Source organism: Felis catus, chromosome F2 (assembly GCF_018350175.1).
Source record: "Felis catus isolate Fca126 chromosome F2, F.catus_Fca126_mat1.0, whole genome shotgun sequence".
In the NCBI taxonomy this organism is placed as follows: domain Eukaryota; kingdom Metazoa; phylum Chordata; class Mammalia; order Carnivora; family Felidae; genus Felis; species Felis catus.
In genome coordinates, this window is record NC_058385.1 from 14673669 (window position 1) to 14697472 (window position 23804).

General features: G+C 39.0%; 1 long non-coding RNA gene across 1 annotated transcript in view; it reads left to right on the forward strand.

Moving 5' to 3' along the window:
- Positions 1-15653: 15653 nt before the first annotated feature.
- The window catches only part of LOC123383241, a 131168-nt gene continuing 123017 nt past the window's right edge, over positions 15654-23804 (forward strand). Inside the window, exons 1-2 of the long non-coding RNA XR_006592794.1 lie at positions 15654-15919; positions 16046-16391. This is a non-coding gene — a long non-coding RNA (uncharacterized LOC123383241). The remainder of the gene's footprint in view (positions 15920-16045; positions 16392-23804) is intronic.

Here is a 23804-nt window from a genome sequence, read left to right on the forward strand (position 1 = left end):
TTCTCTCTCTCAAAAATAAATAAACATTAAAAAAATAAAAAAAATAAGTCACTCCTCTCTCAAAAGTATTTGAATTGCTGCTGCATGCCGGAAATACACAGAGAATAAGAGAGACAAAGAAACTTTCCTTTAAGGGGAAGACTTCACTGTAATATTGATACAAGTTAACCCAAAATATAGAAGATTGAATTAAATATTTCTGAGAATCCAGTCATGACATGTATGCCAGTAAAAAGAATGTAGTAAAGAATTTCAAATCTTTAATAATCTCAGAAAAGAAAACATGTTGTTCTTAGCAACCTCTCAAAGGGAGAGCATTTTAGAGGTGAAAGGATCAGTATCGTTTTGGTTCTATCAATAACACTCATGAAAATTGGGCGCCCCAATTCAAAACAAGCACTCAAAATTGGTCACATCAGAGCTGACCAAGAATGACAGGTTAAGTACCCTGCAAATTTAAAATTTTTGAGTATTTTGTTTCACGAAGGTGCCTAAATTTGAGCATTGAAACTACATTCTGGGTGGTTCTCCTTTAAATGAAAATAAAAAGTATTTCCTTTTCAGTGTTCGTTGCAAAGTGAAGTACCGTGTATGCATAAATAGACAGATACCTGTGGATTTATGGATGGTAACTTTGAACTGTTCAAGTAAGACTTCACATTACACAGTTTGAAAGGGAGGGGGGAAACGTTGTTATAATGCCCCAGAAGAATTTTGTGACTTTATCTGGAAGGCAATTTCTGAGTAAAATTTACTCCCTGAATCACTTCACAATGGCCAACTACACTTGCCAACTTCTATCAATCCAGTAAATATTGGTGAATCGAACATTTCCAGTTTTAGGAGACGCATCTGCTGAAGCTGAAGGCACTCATGGAATAAAATCTTTTAACTAGATACTTTTTACTTTTCCTAGAGTGTTAAAAAAATCATATATTTCCCTCATGCTTATAGAGAATCGGTTAATTCATTCCTGAATAAATGATTTCTTCCTGATATCTGATTATTTTTGTACTTTCGTGGCGCAATGTGTACTGTGTTACTTGTTTTATTTTTTAAGTTTATTTATTTTGAAAAAGAGAGAGAGGCGTGAGAGGGAGAGGAGCAGAACAAGAGGGCAAGAGAGAATCCCAAGTACGCTTGACATTCAGCAAGGAGCCGAGGTGTGGCTCAATCCCATGACTGTGAGATCATGATCTGAGCAGAGATCAAGAGTCAGGGGCTTAACCAACTGAGCCACCCAGGTGCCCCAATGTGTACTGTTTTAAGTGAGGATACTAAGACATAAATAAAAGTTAAAACTAGGGAGTGTTATTCACCTCAACCCTACAGATGTCTGAGCCGAGAATGAATAACTGTGCTGAGGGATGTTGTCACCTGGAAACTGGTTTCCGATCCTGTGGAAGCTGCCAGCACAGGCAGTGAAAGGATTCACATAAGGCAGAACAAAGGAGATAGTTTATAGGATACAACATAAGTGAGCACTGGGAAGGACAGCAAAGAGAGACTGCAGTGAGGCAGTGAGTGGAGATTGCATTTAAAGGGGGAAGGTGAGGAGGTATGGAATCCTATGGAATTTTCCTTTTTTTTGGGGTACCTGTGCCTGGTTGTAAATAGCCCATTGGTTAGATAGGGCTTATGGCTCTTTTGGGGTGGGTCATCTGATGGGCCTCCTTGTATCCAGGCAGGGGGTCACTGTGGACCCTTTTGCTTTCATCAAGTTTCCGTTGCTCAAGTCTGTTACCTAGAAGTGGCCTCTACGGAAATATTAAAATATTCTGGACTCGGCCATTTGACTAAATAATGATAAACATTTATTTACTTAGCCAGTATATGTTATAATTGTCTTCTATGCAGGGCATTGTATTTGGTGCTATAAAGAAACAAAAGTACAATGAGATACATTCCCTCAAAGGAGGGACACAGAGACGCGGAGCACAGTGACGCGAGGTCTTGAATCAAGGTTCTTGCAAGGGCAGGTGTCTGATGGACACACACACCTGGGGCAGTTACAGCAGGCAATTTATCTCCTAGCACACAAATCCCATCTCTGATTCCTCATTGGCTGAGTACTACAGAGGTTACAGCCTTACCCGGAAGTCGCCTATGCCCAGGTAAGCCAAAAAGCAGTCTGATGGGAGCAAATGTACCTTCCTTGAGGTGAATCAGAAACTTCAGTTCTTTGGCGCATGCTCATTGCAAAGCCAGAGAAAAATAAGCTCGGGAAACAGAGAGGGGAAGAAGAACCAGGAAGTGAAGTGTCTAAGGGTTTGGGACTCCATTGTGTGGGGGGGGGGGGGGGAAGGGGAGGGCTTGGGGGGGTGGGAGCGGTTCTTACGTTCTTATATATTTCCAGTAGGTTGTAAACCTATTGTTAACTAGATAGCACAGCTTTTATTTGGTATTTCTGAAAATGAATCCTCTCACTTCTCACAGAAATACAGATAAATTTCATTTAGGAAGGGATAAATACTAGGTAAAGCTTCATGAGAATAGTCACATGTAAGGTCTACCTTGACAACTGAGCAGAATGTTGACCTCAACAACACGTAGGGGGGCTTGCCAGTGGAAGAAGCAGAGAGGACAATGGCTGGAACTGAGGCAGTTCAAAGCATATTAAAGAACTGGCAGAAAACTAATGTTAATGATGTGTTGCTTCCTTGGGTGCCTAATCCTGCTCTGGACACCAAGGAGCTGCTTCGGACTAAATTGAAACAAGCTGGAATTCAACATCCATAAACCAAGAGACATTTACCAACACAAGCATTATTTTGAGACCAGCACAAGTCTATAAATAGAAGGTGTTTAGGACTTCCAGAAATCAGCCTCCCATCTTCCTGCCTTGAGACTGGATGGTACCTGAACTTTACTCTGCTTAAATGACAAACAGGAGAAGAACTTTCGACGACTTTCTTGTGGAGAAAAAAAATTAACATATTTTGCAGGAACAGAAGTGATGGAAAGTTCTTCCCCACATGCCATTTTAAGTATCCTTTGAATTCAGCATGGAATGACTAAAGGCACCATATATGGTATTATTTTTGTCATAATCTGTAATATTTTACTAGCATTAACATGTTGAGAAACCCATAAAAGAGTGCAGTCTTTTATGAGACACTTAAATGCCAATCATAAAATATTTTGATCAAATAAAGAATTTATAAAAGTAAAGTAGCAGAATCCATGAGTCTTGTGATTCGTTTCTTAAAGTGGTAGCTCAGTCTCAGTGAACCTGGAATAACTCCCTTCAACAGGGAGTTCTGGGCAGAGCAATCACAGGTCCATGGATCAGGAGGCCTTAACTATGCTACTCGCCGCCTATGTACTTTTGGACAAGGGTCCTAACAACTTTGTACCTCAGTTGGTATAAAATGGCGGTCTCTCAGGTCCTTTCCATTCTTTTGAAATTATATCTTTAAAAAACATTTTCTTTTTTTTTTTTTTATTTTTTATTTTTTATTTATTTTATTTTATTTTTTTTTATTTTTGGGACAGAGAGAGACAGAGCATGAACGGGGGAGGGGCAGAGAGAGAGGGAGACACAGAATCGGAAACAGGCTCCAGGCTCCGAGCCATCAGCCCAGAGCCCGACGCGGGGCTCGAACTCACGGACCGCGAGATCGTGACCTGGCTGAAGTCGGACGCTTAACTGACTGCGCCACCCAGGCGCCCCTAAAAAACATTTTCTAACATTTTTATTCATTTTTGAGAGACAGAGAGAGGGCACTCGTGGGGGAGGGGCAGAGAGAGAGGGAGACACAGAATCCGAAGCAGGATCCAGGCTCTGAGCTGTCAGCGCAGAGCCCGACGTGGGTCTCGAACCCATGAGCTATGAGATCGCGACTTGAGCCAAAGTCAGAAGCTTAGCCGACTGAGCCACACAGGCACCCCTGAAATTGTGTCTTTTTAAAACAATGAAATGAGCATAAAACTTTTTTTTTTTCCAGTTTAAAACTCCTCCAGATTGTCAAGATTAAAACAAAGGAGCAAAGCCATAAATCTGAATGAAGATTTAAAAGTGAAAGGGATGTGTCAAAACAATATTGTTCTCCTAAATCCCTTTCTAAAGGTGTGAATTGCAATCTGACACAACTGCCATTCTGAGTTGCCATACTGAGTTGTTTTGTTTAACAATGGGTTTAATCAGACAAATAGCTCAGTAAAACAGGAAAACAGATGGGCCATCAACTTTTAAATGTGGAAGCCCAGTAAAATAATCTGTTAGCCTCGGGCCAGGCAATTGTGACCCAATAGCAAGAGAAAATATGGGGGAGAAATGTTTAGAAATCTGTTTATTAGTATGGTGCCATGAACATCATGAACAGAAGTAGATGTTACTACCCTCAAATATTTAGCATCATCCAATTTGCAACAAAACCGACTATTTGGATATTGTCGATAAATGAGGACAATTGGTAGAATTCCTTCAAATTACAATGTCCATTTACTGGCTATAATGTGAACTTCTAAAATTATCCTGTAATATCCATGGATGTGTGGCCATATGAGGACTCATCAGTCTACCCCTATTGTTCTGTTTCTGAGGCCCACTAATTGTAGCTCAGCACTTTTTCTGTTTAGGTCATTTGATTGCATGGGATGCAACAAGGTAGCAGATGAGAAATCGAGATTTAAAATGTTTGTCCACTACAAAGTTAACTTCTTGTCCAGTAATATGGTTTCTAATTTAAGCAGAACTCTTCAATTCCTAATTCACACTTTTTTTTTTTGGTACCTAAAATTAATGCTTTATTCCATTCTAATCTCAAATTATCTGTAGGGGGAAAAGTTTATATTTATGATATATGTGAACATATTACTTTGAACCACACAAATTTTCCATTTGTTAGGTAAAAATCAGTTGAGTGGGGCCAATTACATAGATAATTTTTTGTAACTGGAACATACAAACACATGAATTACTGACAGTAACTTTCTTGTCGGACAGAAGCTTTGTATTTGACTTTTACTTTGCATCTATTTATTTTCCCTACAGCCGAGTCTAGTGCTATTGACAGTTTTGTAAGTGTTTGATGAACACTTGGTGACGAATTGTTGTCATATTGATTAAATAGACTGTGAGACTGACTTCTAAGTGGCTCAGCCAAACATGAAGATAGATACACAAAGCGTTTAGCCATTTCAGACGGAGAATACGTAGACAAAGAAGACCCTGGGTGAGAACCGCAGAAGTGGCTACAGTACATATACTATATACTATGTACATAGATAGAGATCTAGTACATATACATGTCAGGGAAACGTAAATGAAGGGGCAGGATGGTTCTGGGCTGTCTAAAATCAAGAAAGTGCAAACTTTCTATCCAAAGCCATCCTGGGAGAAACGTGATGACATATTTGTTGTCTTCAGGACGATCGTTGTTCGAGTGCACACCCCTAATTAGTTCTTCCTGAGCTGAAAAAGCTAATTAAAGAATACCTACGCACTGCATGGAACCAATACTGATGTGTGCTCTGTGATGAATGGGCTCCACACCCAGGGTTGTCATCACATCCAAACCCCTAAGGAGGAAAGATTCAAGACTCTGTGTGCTAGGTGCAATCCCAAAATGGCAAAATGGCTAAATTAATATGCACACATATGTGCAAATCGAGATGAAGATGTCAGTTTCAGGTAGCAAGAAGAATTTCCCCGCACTAACTTCTGTTAGGCAGAAGCAATCAGGGAAGAGCAAGTAGATTTTAAATTTAGACATTCATTTAGATACATTTTTTTTCAAGTAAGTTTGCCAGGCTAAGTCCCATGCAAAATCAAGCCTTTTTAAGTGCATGAAATGTGAAAAGAGTGTGCAGACTCTCTTATCTTGGCCAGGGAATATGGAGTTTCTGATAAACTAGGAAAGAAAAATCTCTCTTTCTCCTCCAGTTCCTTCTAAGAGCTAAGTCGGAATTTTGTGTACGGAATGGATTGTTCCGGCCTTGGCCTTTATTTTACTTTTTTGTTCTTTGCTGAATGTTAATCTCTTCATACACTTGGGGAAGACGGTTTAGAGTAGAGCCAGTGGGTATCAGTGTGCCCTGGGGGAATGACTACAAAGTGGATCCGAGACTCAGAAGACAGGAGGGAAGCCACGGAGACAAAGAGCAGACTTCCGAGTCAGGTGGATCTAGGTTTGAATCTTGGATTCTCTACCTTCTTTTCTTTCTCTCTTTTTTTTTTAAGTTTTATTTATTTGAGAGAGACAGAACAGAGAGAGCGTGAGTGGGGGAAGAGCAGAGAGAGAGGGAGAGAGAGAGTCGCAAGTAGGTTCCGTGCTGTCAGGGCAGAGCCCTGCACGGGCCTTGAACTCACAAAACCGTGAGATCATGACCTGAGATAAAACCAAGAGTCAGTCAACTAACTAAGCCACCCAGGCACCCCTCGGATTCTCTACTTTCTACCTTGTGGCCTTGGGCAACTTACCTAGCTTGTCTGAGACTTAGTTTCCTCATCTGTAAAATGGGAATAATAACCCCTACCTGTTGTGGTGATTAAGTGAGGTAATATACATAAAGCACTTCACACAGTAACACACACTGACTGCACAATAAGTGGTGACTATTACAAAAAAGCCTTCCAGTCTGTGGTTTTGTTCTTGAACTTCAGAGAAACCAACGGCCCACAAAGATCAGGGACTGGGGTAGATATATTCCATGCAACGAAAACCTCAGTGAAGGTTAACTGAAAGGGATGTTCTTGGGTGGGAGGGGTGAGAAAATAATCAGGCAGACACTTAATATTTATTCTTAGCCTCTTTTGGGGGACCCACTGCTAAAACCAACTACCACATCTGGAACCAATTCTAACATTTAAGCTGACAAGCAGTGTTGCTTCTGTTTTCAACTCAGCCTTTCCCTGAAATTTACTCCGTTTAAGATCTCTCCAGTCTTACCCTGGTCACTGAAATTGGGCTATTATTTCCACAAGACTAGATTGCATACTATACCTCTACATAGTTTAGGAACTCGCCTTATATTTGCCCGTATTCATGGCCTTTCCCCCTATCAGTGTTAGTCCTAGGTGCTCACTGAACTACGTAAAACTCTACATTTGCTACTTCCAGAACATTATTGCCATGAACACTACCCAATCAGTGGAACTCTCCTTACATTTATTGTTTGAGAAAAGGGGATTTATTTCACTAATTCTTTGTTTAGAAGTAGAAAATGAGATGAACTTTTACTTTAATTTTATGATTCCTATCCATCCATCCATCCATTAATCCATCCACCCATCCATTCATCTATCCATCTATTCATTTAACAAATATCTATTGATAACCAACTCTGCATCAGGAATTGTCCCAGCCCCTGAAGCTATTGTGGAGGGTCAGGCTGATATCCAATCCTATTTTCATGGAAATTATGAAGTTGACTATAAAATCTGATCTCACTAAACATGTAGACAGATATTTTGATCACTGCATGTCTAGATGTAGTTTATGCTTCCTTGATTTTTCATTCCATTACTTTCCCTTATGTAAGAAGTCAAATGTGTACCAATATAGAATATATCACAACATAAAAGTAAACTTTTCAAAAAATCTATTTTGCTGAAATTTCCTGAGGCATGAATTTGGTAAGCAGTATCCCCATGATAAAATCTATCTGGCATAAAACCTATAAATCTTTCTCTTCATCACTTTGTAAATGTACCTTTACTAAAATGCAAGTTCCTTGAGGGTAGAGACTTCGTTTTATGCGCCCAGGATGTTAATAGTGTCTGATGCATAAAAGTCACTCCATATATTTTGTGGTTCATGAACAAATGAATGCATGAACACACATGTTGCAAAAACAAAATAGCTGTCTTCTAAATTTTCATTCTGAATTATAGAAAATAATATATCCCATATTATATTTTTTTCTTCTGAAGACAGTTATCTGGAATATTGTTTCTACTGGCAATGTGAATTCACCAGACTTCCTCTCATTTTTTCCTTCCTGACAGACTACCTATATTTTTAGGAAAGCAGTTTTTTGATCTACTGAATTTTTTTTCTTTGCCAAGATTATACTATCTAACTGGTAGTCTGAGTGTATCAAACATTATGTGCTACTCTATCTCTTTTAAAAAGCTGTTTACAAAAGCATAGAATACTCCAGTTGAAATCCAGCTCCATAGAGATCATCTATCACAGTCTAATATATTAAATTTCGCTTCAATTTCATCAGCATCTTTAGCATCTGATTTTCTCTTTGTTTTTCCAGGTGACAAAGTTTTACATCCTTTCAATACCCTGTCGTTTTTCTACCAATTACAACACCAATGGTTCCTGGTAAAGGCCATTTTCACAGAAGGTCATTTTCAGGTAATGTGAGTTCAATACTTTAACCTGAGAAGTAATCCAAGCAGTATAAGAGGATGGTTTGAGAGGCGCATGTGCGGTGTGCCTTCCAGATGGCAGAATTCCAGGGGTCCAAGACAGAGGATGCTTGGCAGAGAAGTGATCACGATGTTCAGGCTCCTGCCCTCTTATTTGCAGTGAATTTGACCCTCTGGCCAAGCATATTCATCGCGGCTTGATATTCCAGGCCTTGGGGTCATGATCTGAGAAAATACTGATGTTTGGGAACGCAGCCTTGTTGACTACTTCACCTCTCCTCTCGTTCTGGGAATTTCGGAACCGTGGAAGTCAATACACAAAGGAATGAGTGACAGCAAAGGCTGCTGCTTCAAGTGTTGGGTGACCTGTGGACAACTGGCAATGGGTGTCACCAGAATGTTGTCACTAATGTATCCTGAAGGCAAAAGTATCAAAGACACAGACGTTTTTTCATCATCTGCATTCCCCTTGACTTCAATGGTGATGATCTAGTCTTAAAACCAACAATTGGACAACCCGAGTCCTTACACGCAGAATTCAAGCCAGGTATTTGGAAAGTGTTGTGGGGGTACATACAAGAATATAGAATCTCTCTGTGAAAACGGCATGAAGATATTCTGAGCACTTTTCACTTCCTCCCATAAAACTTGATCAAAAACATAGAGGAAATAAAACTTATGTGGTTCAATTCCAAGTGTTTTTTAAAGGAGCCTCTGAAGATGGTCTAAGAGCCAGATCTATTAGCTCACTTTCAAGCTAATGCTCCCAAAGTGTGATGTGATCTCACTGTGGTTTAAAAAAAAATCTGTTTAAAGGTATAGAAAAGAAGAATAACTATTGAATAGGATATTTAGAATGAAAAACTGGACACAAACTGTGCTGTCCACTTTGAAATCATATAAAAAGCAGTAATGCGGATGGCACTGTATAGCAAAAAACTGACTGATATGCCTTCTCATTGAAGATAATGAAAATCCCACTGTGAGTGCTTGTCAGGGCCTCTTTGAAAATTCTGCATTTCCTCTGCACACCCTCAAGCACACTCGTGTCTCATGGCCTTATCTGACACTGTCCCAATCTTGTAGGAAATGCTGGAGCCTCATCATTTGTATGACATGGCCAACTATCCTTAGTGCCAGTGTTTAGCTCAGCAAGGTGTAACTGGGACTTTTTCTTATTGTTGCTGTTGAAACTATAGAGGATTAAAGATTTCCCAAAGTTCAATCTAGGTAATCCCTTCTGTAGGATTAACTCACTGAATGGCTTTCTGCGTGTATTTGTTTCTGAAAGAAAAAAAGCAGATTTCAAATCCCTAAATCTGGAGGTAACATTTTATTTATTGCTCAGATAGCATCATGGATAACTTCTGTGTGTGTGTGTGTGTGTGTGTGTGTGCTTTTTACATGTTCACAGTTTATCCCATGAGAAATCTAAATGAAAATTAAAAAAAAAATCTCTAGTTTTTCACAAACTATAATTACTTTAATTACAGGATAATTATATAAATAATGTATTTGAATGTAGGTTTCAGTTTTCTTTGTTTTCTAAATATTATCATCTTTCAGTGTTTTCAGACGTGTAAACAGGAAACATTTAAGTTTAGATGAAGAGCAGGTGAACTGTCTATGATACAAGTGGAGACAATCAAAAGATGATTAGGCTATTGAAAACTGCCTAACTAGGTGCTAATTTTTAAGTGAGCAGGTGTACTTAGTCATTATAACTTTAAAATGAAAATATATTTGAATTAAACCACCACCCCCCAACATTAAAATAACATTAGAGGTCTGGCTGGTACTGACTAAATCCAGCAAAGGCAAAGAGGTGAAAATTCGACAACAAGGCAGTCAGCCTCTTCAGAATGTGGAGGCATTAAAGATGAAACTATAGGCTTCTAAAGAAATGTTGAAATAGTTGCACAACATTTTATCGACTTTCTTAAAATGTGGCCCAAACATCATTAACATGTTACAAAGATTAATATTTTGGTTATTGTTAAAGGATGATTAACTTTTCACAGGAACTGCACAAAGTAAGAAAGATCGGATAATTACTGTGGGTGGAAATCAATTGGTGCCCCCCCCACCCGCCCCATTCAGTTGTTTTTCTTGTTGCTGCTGAAACACACCAACACGCTCTTAACCGATCACGAGGAACACACAAAGATCTGGTTCTAAGACAAAAGGAGATGGTAAGTTTGTGACTAAAGCATGAACATTAAATTTCAAGGTGGTGCGACATACATAATGCTCATTGAACTCACATAGGGCTGTCCCTGAAACTGAAAGCCCAGTTTTCATCAAAAGTTAATGCAACTAAATAAAATAAACTCATATAGCATTCGGTATGGGGCTATTTTAGATCCATTAAACACTATGGAAGAATGTAAACTCTTTCTAAGAATCCGATATTCAGAACGTTTAGCTGTTTAACAAATTTGTCTTCCCTGTGCAAAATCATACCTCACGTGATCGGAAAGAGTCTAAGAGTTTGTGAAAGAGAAAATATACACTGCTACAAATTCAGATATATATGAAAGGAATCTGATGGGCTCCATGTAAATTACTTGAGTGGGTGATGCAGTTAGCTTCCAGCTCTTGTCCAGTGACCCTTCAAATGTTGCTAATGGTTTCACCCTTTGACTTCCCCAGTGTGTTCCATCATCTGTGATGTATTTTCTTCCAGCACCAGATTACTGATAGGTGTTATCTTGTATGTACCACAGTAGGTTTAGTCTACTGAGTGCTTCATTCATTGCTTCAGAATTTTGTTCTATAATAATAGAGCTAATTTTCTGGAACTTCTTGGTGCCCTGTTCTACTTTTCTTGTGTTATCACAAGAGGAGGAAAGCAGCGTTGCACTTGATCCCATCTGTTTTGTGTTGGTACAACGCATTTGCAGAAAAGTGTTCTTGGCAAATATTTCAAAAGCCTAGTGAATTGTGTCCATCGGAAATCCTTAATAGTTTTCCTGTAGCCCGTTATAAGGTATACCAAATCTTTTTTAAAAAAAGAAATGGGAGGTATACGTGAATGAATTTATTTGTAAACCCTGATGTCAACTATCACTCTGTGCAACATGAGATGGCTCCATTTTGACCCTGGCATATTCAAAACTAGGTCCTTGTCGAGTTCGTATAAGGCATTTACTTATGATTAGCAGGTGCAAAATTTTATTGGAGAAATAGGAAATTTTCAAGAGGAGTTCTACACTGTGCCCAGAAAAACCATCCTCTGCCCTAGAGCAGATTTCTCAAAGCTTCTCACCAGCAAAGACTGGGCACAGGGTGTGCTCTCTCAGAAGGGATTCTCCTACCCACCATTGAGATAGTAACATTACTATTGTTAAATAAAGAAATCAATACCTATATTTTAGGAGCACTCATTTGTGACCAGGATCTATTAAGAAAATTACACAATTTTCTCATGCTTTGGTTTTTGATCACCACTTCTGAAACATAATAAGAATTTCTGTTTATATTCTTTCTTCAAATAATTAACATTAGAGTTCTTATTTATCAAGCTGCACACAAATCCTTCCTTGAATATTTTTCTACCCACACTCAAAATGAAGAAAGTAGAAGTCTGAGTTGGTTGCATAAGTGAAACTATTTTGTTTCCCATTTGAAAACATTTTGGACAACATGTAACTTTACAGAGTAGTTAATAAGATGGAAAAAAATGGTACTTTTAGGGCTCTCTCAGGTTTCAGTGACCCCCCAGAAACCAATGACTCATGGAGGCTTCATGCTGTCTAAACTAAGCCTCAGATACCAGGAGACACCAACATTGGCCAACACGGTATTTGTGAGACAGTCCACGCGCACTTGTATTTTTTCCTGCTCAGGTGCGCAGTGCCATAAGGCTGTATACACAGACTGACCTGAAACACAGCGCAAAATAAAAAATCAGCAACAACGCAAGTCGACACTTTTTGCTTTTAATTGCTTACTTCCAATCACCCTGCAGAGCAAAGTTGTCAAGTTGAAAATCAGTCCAATTCTATTACCACGGAAGACTTACTTTGCAATCACATGCCTAGAGAAGAAAAACGAGAGCTCTTTCCTTTACCCATGAAGCCCTGCCACAAGGCAGCCGATTTTATTTGAATTTCATTTTCCATGTTGCAACTTACACAACTGTCAAGTCTGTTGCTATGCATTATGACTGTGTTCCTCCCCAAGGGAAAAAAAAAAAGAGCAGTTGATGTTTTTCGATGTAGGACAAAAAACATTAAAGCTCTAGCGATTCCTTCTTAGTGGGTTTCACAAGTAATTCCAGCAATTCCCTACACTTTTAGGTGTTTGTGCTAATAATTAGCATTCATTAATATCTTTTCAAGTATACAATCTACATCTAAGCTCTTTTTCATAGCCAAGCTTCTCAAAAGGATTTCTACCCAATTTCTCCCCACCCCCATCATGATTTCACCTGCTCTCAGGCACCATTTTTGAACCACATATCACTTGCTAAGATAAATGATCAAGGCCACGTGGCCAGAAATAAAGCACACATTGTCCTTGATGTCTCAGTAACTTTCCACATGAATGAAACTATCTCTTTGTGCAATTTCTCACTTCATGCCTTCTTCCACACCTTGGGACTTTTCTAGTTTTTTCCTCTCTCACTCTTCGGCCATTCTTTTTTAATCTTCTCTGCTATTTCCTTCTCCTCTCTCGCAGTTCTAAGTCTCCCATGTCCAAAGTGGTAGTCAGTAGTCACAGGTGAGTATTAGCCTTTGAAATGATGCTGGTTCAAATTAGTGTAATATACACACCATAATTTGAACACTTACTGTGAAAAACTCATGTAAATGATCTCATTAATAAACAGTCAACTCGCATTATTTGCCGTGGTTATGTTCCATAATACTCTGGGAACACAAATTAGTGAATACTGAGCCATTGCTCCCAGAAGGAATACAGAGTTACGATCCTGTGATCCTTTGGTCACAACACTTTCATCTACCAATCAATATGTAACCTTGTGTTATGTGTTTCTCATTAAAGACATCCTATTAATCTATATTGTTGATTCATAACATTGAGCTCATGGCCAATAGCATCATAACTTGTGCTTGAACAAAGCTTAATCTAACACCTGTGTTTGCTCCATAAGACACACATCCGAACCTTCTTGTACTTAGGAATACTAGACAGAACTTCAACACTATGGTTGGAGACCATTTTAAATAGCAAAATCACCATCAAAAATCACAAAAAGATGTGGGAAATGTGCCACTGAATACACCTTGAAAAGAACACTTGTTTTAAAGTGTGACAGCCAAAACCAGGAGGCAGAGCATCATCTTGTTTGACTTCAGCTGGGAACGTGTATGTCCAGTGACTCAAATGTTCAGCACTCTGTGCATGTCTTTGAATGACTGTAAAAGTGCTGAGTGCATGGATTTGGGGGTTACAGTAAATTTTAGCTAGTAGGTAAATTTACAAATACAGAATCCACAAATAATGAAGATCGACGGTGTTTTATAGTAATTACATGTTGAAATGATAGCATTTTGGATATATTGAGATAAGCAAAGGGCATACTATAATGTATTTTCTCTTGTTACTTTAGAAAAAATTTTTTAAACATTTATTTATGTATCGAGAAACAGAGAGGTGGGGGAGGGAGGGGAAGAGAGAGAGGGAGTCACAGATTCCGAAGCAGCCTCTAGGCTCTGAGCTGTCAGGCATAGAGCTGGATGTGGAACTTGAACTCACCAACAGCGAGATCATGACCTGTGCCCAAGTCAGATGTTTAACCGACTGAGCCACCCAGGAGCCCCTTTTGTTACTTTTGATTTAATGTTGCTACTGGAATATTTAAGAATACATATGTGGATCACATTGGCTCTCATTATATTCCTATTGGTTATAAATGTAGGAGTTTATAAATGCTGTTATAAATGTAGGCATTTCACAGGACTGGCCACTCACCACAGGTTACCTCTCTCATTCTCATGACTTGAGATAACATTTAGAGGCTAAAGACTCCCCACATTTGAGGGTCACCCTCCCATCTGCTCTTTTCTTTCTTGCTTGCTTTCTTGCTTTCTTGCTTTCCTTTGGAGAGACAGAGACAGCATGAGCAGGGGAGGTGCAGAGAGAGGAGAGAGAGAATACTCTAGTTCCAACCATGTTGTTGCAAATGGCAAGATTTCATTCTTTTTGATCACCAAGTAATATTCCATGGTGTATGTGTGTGTGTGTGTGTGTGTGTGTGTGTGTGTATTACACCCCACATCTTCTTTATTATTTCATCAGTCGATGGGCATTTGGGTTCTTTCCATACTTTGGCGATCATCAATAGTGCTGCTATAAACACTGGGGTGCATGTGCCCCTTTGAATCAGCACTCCTGCATCCTTTGGATAAATACCTAGTAGTGCAATTGCTGGGTCATAGGGTAGTTCTATTTTTAATTTTTTTGAGGAACTTCCATACTACTTTCCAGAGTGGTTGTACCAGTTTGCATTCCCACCAGCATTGAAAAAGGGTTCCTCTTTCTCCACATCCTCTCCAATAACTGTTGTTGCCTGAAGTTGTTAATTTTAGACATTCTGACAGGTGTGAAGTGGTATCTCATTGTGGTTTTCATTTGTATTTCCCTGATAATGAGTGACATCGAGCATCTTTTCATGTGTCTGTTAGCCATCCAGATGTCTTCTTTGGAAAAGTGTCCAATCATGTCATTTGCCCATTTATTCACTGGATTTGGTTTTTGGGTGTTGAGTTTGATAAGTTCTTTACAGATTTTGGATACTAAACCTTTATCTGAAATCACACACATTTTTAATAACAATGTTTGGGTGATCAATATTTTTAACTGAAAGTAACATTGGCTTAAGTTGGACAACCTTGGTTCAAATACTATTTTTTTCCAATCATTTTCTCTATGGCCTTGAGCAGGCTATTTACCACTCTAAGTCTTAGTGTTTCAGTGTTAAAGTAGGATTAGGCATCCTTGCCTTATAGACTTGTTCTGAGGATTACGGCAAATATTATCTCATCCATAAATTCCCTGCAAGGTGACCAGTATATACCAGGTACTCAGTTGTCAATGTTATTTGGCAATCTTGTATTAAAAGCCTACTGTATGTCAAGTGCCATGCCAGGCTCTGGAGAGGAAAATTCTATGAGGTGTAAATTTAAAAAAAGAAAAGAAAAAGGCTAATGAGGATGAAGGGAGGTGATTGAGAGTGGGAGGAGCCAGACAGTTACAAATGAGCTTCAAAATGTTAATGCAATAAAAGTACATGTGATGATAATAGTGTCACAATACTTCTTCTATTATGAGCTAAGTGATAATAGAGGGTAAAGCGGGCTCAGGACCAGGACACAGTTTATAAAGGAAGTAATGCTTTAACTGAGTCTTAAAAGATGCATTGCATTTGGTAAGCAGAAAAATGATGAAGCTACTGCTTGGCAGATAAGCAGTGAGCAAAGGCCTGAGAGGTGAATGGGAACCGGCCTTCGGGAAATGGCGAGCAGTTTAGCATGGCTGAGCACGATATCCAAGAGATTCAGCAGAGCCAAGATTTGGATGGAGGGCTTTTAATGCTACGTGAAAGAGCTTGATTTTTTCTTATAAGTAAGTTTATCGGGTTGAATGGCCCTTAAAAGATTATATCCATGTCTTAATTCTCAGAACATACAATTGTTTGGAAAAAAAGGTCTTGGCAGATGTAATTAAAGATGTGTTCTTTGCTCTGTTTAGGTGTATGCACCATACAGCACATGACCAACCCCACGCCAATATCTATTCCCAACGGGTCCTTTGCCTGCAGCATAAGAATGGTTCATGCAGACTATCTCTGCTTCCGCTGCAGGGTGAGATCTGATGGAGCCATTGCATTCTGGAGGGTCCTTGGAACCTGGGAGGGCTCCCCAAGCACCATTTCCTGATCTTATTAACTACTCTGTAAAGTTACATGCTGACCAACATAAGATTCAGATGAAGAACCAAATAGCTGTGGTTGCAACCACTGAGACCTCTCCTTTCTCCATGTTGAGTGTGGGTAGGAAGATATTTCAACCAGAAAATTTCTGATTCTACCGCTAAGGTCAGTAAAAGCAACAACGACAAAAAGCATTATTATCTTTAGGAACCATGGCTAAGGAGTTGAACTACTACTTATTGATTCAAATACTATATGTATGAATTTTTTATATGTATGTACGTATGTATGCATTCAAGTTAGTCTAATAAAAGCCTGTGAACTCAGTAACACGATCTGCATTATATAAAAGAGGAAACCGAGACTCAAAGAGTTTCAGTCAACATGCAAAGCTAGCCACATTGTTAGTAATAGAACATGATTCGGGCCAACAACGTTCATATTCTCAAGCCTGCGTTTTTCTTTTTTTTTAATTTTTTTAATGTTTACTTTATTTTTGACAGAGAGAGACAGAGCATCAGCAGGGGAGGGTCAGAGAGAGAGGGGGACACAGAATCTGAAGCAGGCTCCAGACTCTGAGCTGTCAGCATAGAGCCCGACGCGGGGCTCAAACTCACGGACCGCAAGATCATGACCTGAGCGAAGTCAGACACTCAACCGACTGAGCCGCCCAGGCGCCCCAAGCCTGCGTTTTTCGCATGCAAAGGCCTTAGGGGACTCAACTATAATCAATCAAAGATTGTTCATATCAAAATGGCTGCTCACCATACTTCCCTTGAGCCTATCCGTATTTGAATTGTGCCAGTGATGTTTGCAGACACCTTGGCCTATAACAGACTGTGGTGAAGACGTCAAGGCAGTTAAGATAACTGGGGTATGAACCAGTTTCATAGGCAACTTAATTTCAAGGCAGTTAAGATAACTGGGGTATGAACAAAGGCTGTGCGCTGACCCTTGTAGAGCAGTGGTTTCTGTTTGTTTGTTTGTTCTGTTGTGTTTTGTTTTATTATGGACACTGAGTTATGGGCACTATAAGGAATATGACATGTTTCTGGCACAGCTTCTCTGTCCCTTTTCACACGCGGCTCTTCTTAGACTCTAAGTCACACTGAGTAGCAGCACCAAGCAGCACTACTGTAACCCTAAAACAACTCATTCATAATAAATGAAGTTGCTCAACATCTTCCAAGTATAAAAGTAAACGAGAAAAATCTTGGACATACCTACATTAGGCACATTTATGCATTATTGACAAATAAAATTCATTTGGGAGTAACATGAATTCACTGATGAACATTATGTTTTCCACCAAGCATTTTTTTTTAGTTTTAGGTGCTCCAAAAGAGGCCATTTTCCCAGAGTGTTAATGTTGAAAGCTAGGGCAATGACACCACAATAATGCCCATCATTGTGATGTATAATATAGATGTTATTGCACATAATAGAAAGCATTCTTTGGGAGTAATGCATTTTTGTTGCCTACATGCTGACACCGAACAGATATAAATGTGCTTTAATGTGTTTCCTTTTAAAGGGCTAGTGTAGACGCACCCTCGAGTGTGTGTTTTGTATAAGGTTTGGTGAGCAGCTCGCTTTTAGTAGCTGCTTTCTATATTCACTTTCGTACTCTTGATAGCTCTAATTATAAACTGCACAGTTTTCTATTCCTTCCTTGCTGTTCTTTGTCATTGCACTGCTCATAGACATTTAAACAGTGGAAGCTGTTTATAGTTCATTAAACACTTTAAGCTGTTGTTCTAAAGTTTTATACTTTTTTTTTTTTGTATTTTCCAAGTCATTTCCCTCTGCTGTCATATGAAACCATGCAACACAATTCAGTAGAAGACATCAGTTATGCACATTTTGTGGATAACCAGCAGGGTTAACAGCCATAACTGAATCAGAGAGTTTGGCGATCTATTTTATACTGCATTTCGTACGGCATTTGGCAATGGAATGTTTAGGTCTTTTTTTGAAAAAAAAATCATTATACTCTCTAATTCTTCTTAAAGTAGTAATTTTGCTTCTTAAATAAAAACACTATCCAAAAGAGAGTATTAGCTCATATTTTGATAGGACACAGCATAGAAAATGTGATTATTGGAAACTACGTATTTTCCTATAATATCATAGTAGGGGGAGATGGGATAATTACTCCAATAAATGACCCACTAGGATGGTATTACAACTGGAAGAAAGAGAGATTTATTGGCATTAAGATTACCATGGAATGTGCAGGAGACCATAGTGGTATCAGGAGATACCTCTGATTTCTCTTGGACCAGTCACTCTGTGACTGTCACTTGACATTCTTCTAGAACAGGTCATGCATCATCCACTGTGTTGGAAGACTACATAGACCAGGCTAATTTAGATTCCTTCCCCCAAGCATTATAAAATCTTTCTGCGAAAAATGAAAGTGAGAGGTTAGGGATTTACTCTTTGTGTTCAAATCAGATGAAACATTGTTCTCCATAATGTTAATTTATCGAGCAAAGCCTCGTTTACATCATCACACTGAGCAAGCTGAAGACACATGATTCTGTGTTAGAGACAAAAACAACTTACCAAGAACCAGGTTGAAAATATTAGAGCAAAATAGGAGGAATGGTGTAGAGAAAAGGAGGTAGTAGGTTAACACTGAATGATTGATTTGAGATTCTGGCAGGTGCTTCTTCTCTAGGAGGAAGCTAGCTGACTTTGTGTGAGGAGGGGCGGGTTCTAAAATCTATGAGGTGCTTGGGTGGCTCAGTTGGTCAAGCGCCCGACTCTTGATTTCGGCTCAAGTCATGATCCCAGGGTCATAGGATCAAGCCCTGTGTTGGGCTCCATGCTGAGCATGGAGCCTGCTTGAGATTCTCTCTCTCTTGCCCTCTGCCCTTCCTCTGTGCTTGTCCTCTCTCTGTCTCTCAAAAAAAATTCAATGCAACTATGCAGATGACCTGTAGTAAGCAGGCCCCTTTCAACATCTGCTCTTACAATTGCTTGGAAATGGAGTCCATTTCCTCCCCACTTGCCACTTATGCAATATTCTTCCTTATTGACTTTTTTTCACATTTTCCCTCATTATTATGAGTTCAAAATTATTACAGACTCAATCAATAAATAGGCTTACAATAGAAAATTTTAGGTACATGTAAGACAAAACAGCAAATCTCATTTAATAAATTGGACTTTTGTGAACCCTAAGATTTTTTGATCGGATATACATAGCAGGTAACAAATAATAAACTCCTTGTGAGTACTGCTTCCCTTGATTTTAATTCATGTTAATATGCATTTAATTACACAATTTGCTGGCATTATGTGTATGCTGTAGGCTCATGGCTCAAAGCCAAAAATATCATTATATTAAAAATCAACAGAAACTATAAAATGCTACATAAGTGTATGTTGTGATTCTTAAAACTAGTAAACTTATTTTAACATTTATTAGAAAGTTAATATCAGGGATACCTATGAAAAAATGAATTGAAAAGAGGGGCAGCTGGGAGACTCAGTCGGTTAAGCCACCAGTTCTTGGTTTCAGCCCAGGCCATGATCTCACAGGGGTAGGATCAAGCACAGGGAAGGGCTTTACACTGGGCTGGGAGTCTGATTGGGATTCTCTCTCTCCCTGTTTCTCTGCCCCTCCCCCACTCATATGCACTCGTACTCTCTCCCTCTCTCTCTTAAATAAATAAACTTAAAAAAAAAAAAGAAAAAATGAATTGAAAAGGAACAATGATAAGAAACACAGAAGACTTGTTTTAATGGTTAAGCAAGAATCATTGGTGAAATATTTGCCAGAGCCTCTCTAGCTGCTCCCTGTGAATCTGAATTGCTCTCCAAGTTAGTCCTGTACCTGCCCTTGCCCGTGGCCCCCAGCTCCGAGTCCTGATCCCAGGTGTGTTCCTGGCATCTGCCCATAACTCACCTTGCTAGGGCAGGGCAGCCTACCCTACCATTTACTTTCATTTTATGTTTATTCTTTACTTTCTCTCTTCCTCTGCTGGAATGTAATCTCCTTGTAGGCAGGCATTTTGTTTACTTACTTACTGATATATTTAATACAAGACCCTAAAAGTGTGCCCAATGGATATGAGGTGCTCAGCAAATATCTGTTGGGGAAATCAATGAATGCTACAATATTCACCAGGTTTTAAAAGGGTAGACAGTTGTCCATGGAAAAGGCATCCCAGAAGAAGGAGTGTTTAAGAAAAGCTCTGAAGAACACAAAACAAGATGACTCTGTGGCATACTTTCTCTGAGAGGAAGAGACCAAAAGTAGAGAGACAGTAGCAGAAAGGAGAGACCTCTGGCCTGGAAGTCCAGTCAGCTGTGATCTTGGATGTCCAATGAAAGAGCTCATTCAAGAAGTATTTGTGGGACATATTGTTAAGCCCTAGGCTAGATAATATCCAGAATAGAAAGATTATTAGATTGTGACACTAGGTTTCTGGAGGCTCACAACTAATCCTCACCAGCCCTTCCAAATGTTACTACCCCATTTCTGATACATCATAAAGTTTTCACCTAAATTATCGCAATGGCCTCCTACTTAGTGGTGGGGTTTCCATTCTTGCCATGCCCATTCCCCACCTCAACCCCCATGTTCTATTTTCAAAACAACAGCCAGCAATGTCAGTGAATTTCACTCCCTGGCTCAGAATCTTCTCATGTCTTCTCATCTCCATTAGAATGAAAGCCAAAGACCTTCCAGGGGTTCACACGCTCATTGTCACCAGACCCCAGTCCCTCCCTGACCTCCTCTCCTGTTTCTTCCTCCCATTTAGTCCCAACCATATTGACTTGTTTTGCACTTCCTGAAATGTGCCACTTCTGCTTGAACCTCAAGGTTTCCCCCCTTGCTTTTCCCTCTGATTAAAATGCCCTTTCTCTAAATAGTCATATAGCTCCTTCCCTCCTTATTTAGTTTTCTGTTCAACTGTCACTTTATCAAGGAAATCTTCTCTATCACTCACCATAAAATAGCATAGACCACTTCACTCTGTCTTTGCTCCACTTTGTCACTTTTGATCACTGCTATGCTAATGCAAATAACATAGCTGCTCAATAAACACTCGTTGGATGAATGAAGGAGCTATAAAAAAAATGCCAAAGTTGAAAATTACACAGATAGATTAAAAGAAGAATATGGCCTAGGAAGAGACTCAGTTATTTAAGAGAATATTTTGAGTGAGAACGGACAAAGATAAGGATTATTCAACAGATGGTGTTGTGAAAGCTAAAAAGTAGTTTGGAAAAATAATATGGAAATCCTCTTTACACAGTGTATCATTTAAGGTTCTGGGCATCATGTAATGGAAACCATTCTGGATTTTACTGGGAACTTATTGGTGATCATAGTCAATAGGAGGCAGTGGTATCAATGGAGATTGAAAACTGGTCTTTTTAAATGCAGGGGAACACAAAATCTCACTGAGCATGTGACACTTGGTCAAAACTGTTCACTCCAGTCCTTTGTTCCTGACCTTGAATGTTTGATAATAATACGTAAAGTGCAATCTTTTCACAAGGAGAAAATACTATCAATGAATTTACATTAAAATGAGAAATGTGAATATTTGGCGATATTGAGATGTATGGGGAATTTTTATTTAGATTTTTATAATTAGTTTTTAAGTTTTCTACCATAAACATATATTTTATAAAGCATCATACCTTTTATAAAAGGAAATATCTGCCCCCCCCCTTTGAAACAAATTGCTATTTATTATTAATATGTTGCAAGATGTGGTTCATTACCATTTTCTCTTTGAGGAGTCCTGGAAGAAAATGCAGTCTGACTTTAGTACCCCACAAAAATTTATGGTTTGTTTGGTCAGTTCTATCTCAAAGATAGTGTCTATATGCCTTTGTGTATGTCAGCTATTGAGTCTTGGGTTCCAATGTAACAGCAAAAATCTGGAAACAACATAGATATTCAAAACTAGAAGACTGATTAAACCAGCCACGTGCCCATGTGATGACGCATGTATGTATGTTTGTATCTACATAAAAAGGGATCCTGAGACTGGACAACAAGTTGCTGTAAGCATCTCCCCATGGAGCGTATGGGCAGTGATGACAGAGGGAAAGCTTTTATTAGTTGAATATTTTACAGTGAGCCTGCATTTTAATTACAAATGTTATACATGGAAATAAAATCAGATACCATACGCAAAGATATGAAGAAATGCGAAGATATTCACAGCGTTTTAAATTTAACAGTTTCAAAACAGCATATATTGTAAAACATCATTTACAAACATTAAATGAAGCCTACGTGAAAATAGCTCAAATTGGGAACAACAGTTATCTCTGATTGGCATGTTTCTAAAGGAGTTTTACCTTATTTCTTTTACTTCTATGTGTTTAATAAATATATTTCAATGACCATGTCTTTCTTAAGTAATAAAATCATTTTTCTAAATGAATAGAATTACAATAAAAATGTAATATTGTGTCAAAAAATATAAAAATTAATATGTATATACCTGGGAAATTTGATTATATAAAGAGCTCATAAAATAGGATAACTACTCAATGATCTCAATAGATAAATACTCAAAGACCACAAAAAGACAATCTCTTTTGAGGACAAGTAGCTAGGGATAACATACGGAAATAAATATTCATTATTAATCAACAAAATGCAAATTAAAATGAAGTAACTCTTTATAGATTAAATTAGCTAAAAATGTAAATTATCACACCCAGTACTTCTGAAGGAAGAGTGAAGCTCATGCCTTTCTAGCTGCACTCATTCATTGAATGGGTATTTGTGCAGAGCCCACACTCCGGAGACAGAATACTTTGGTGCACATCACATCCCACCACCCTCTTGTTGTGCACCTTGGGCATATGGTTGAATCTCTCCTCAGCTGTAAAATGGGGATAATAATAGCACTTCCTGATTTGTCCTCATAGGAGGATTTATACCCATAAATCTCTTAGAAGAGTAAACATTTAATAAACTATTCATTATTGACTATATTTATCAACCAGGATTTCAACAGGAAATGGATAACACATACAAATTATCATAACTCAAGGAGGATCTATTTTCAAAAGGACTATTCACAAAAGTGTGTTTGTACATTATAGGGAAAGCCCAAGGAATAGCTGAGGGCCCTGGGGCTAAGAGTAGTGGGATGGTATCACCCGTGGTCCCCAGGGATGGTGCGTGGGAGGAGGAATTGCTGAAATGTACAGAAGGAGTACTGGAGAGAAGTGACCTTCCATCAAGAAACCCCATGGGTCTGAGGCAACCTCTTAAGTAGAGAGCCAAGGGAATACGTGCCCTTCCTTCACTCTCTCTCTCCTTCTCTCGCTAAGACTCCCCAGTTACTGGGGAGCCAGTTGATGCAGTTCACTAGGTCCAGCCTCCTGGCACTGAGAGCAGGGTGCAAACGGAAGAAGAAGAGTGGATCTGGTATACGTATGGCATGGACTATAGCCTAGGTCCTCTTTGAGGGAGAGGCAAAAGAGCAGATTATGCACATAGTGCTGTAATTCCCCGCCAGACCTTTCTACCTTCTCAAAGACTCTTTGGGGAAGCAAGTACATTATTTCCTCCCTTGCAGAATACCCCCA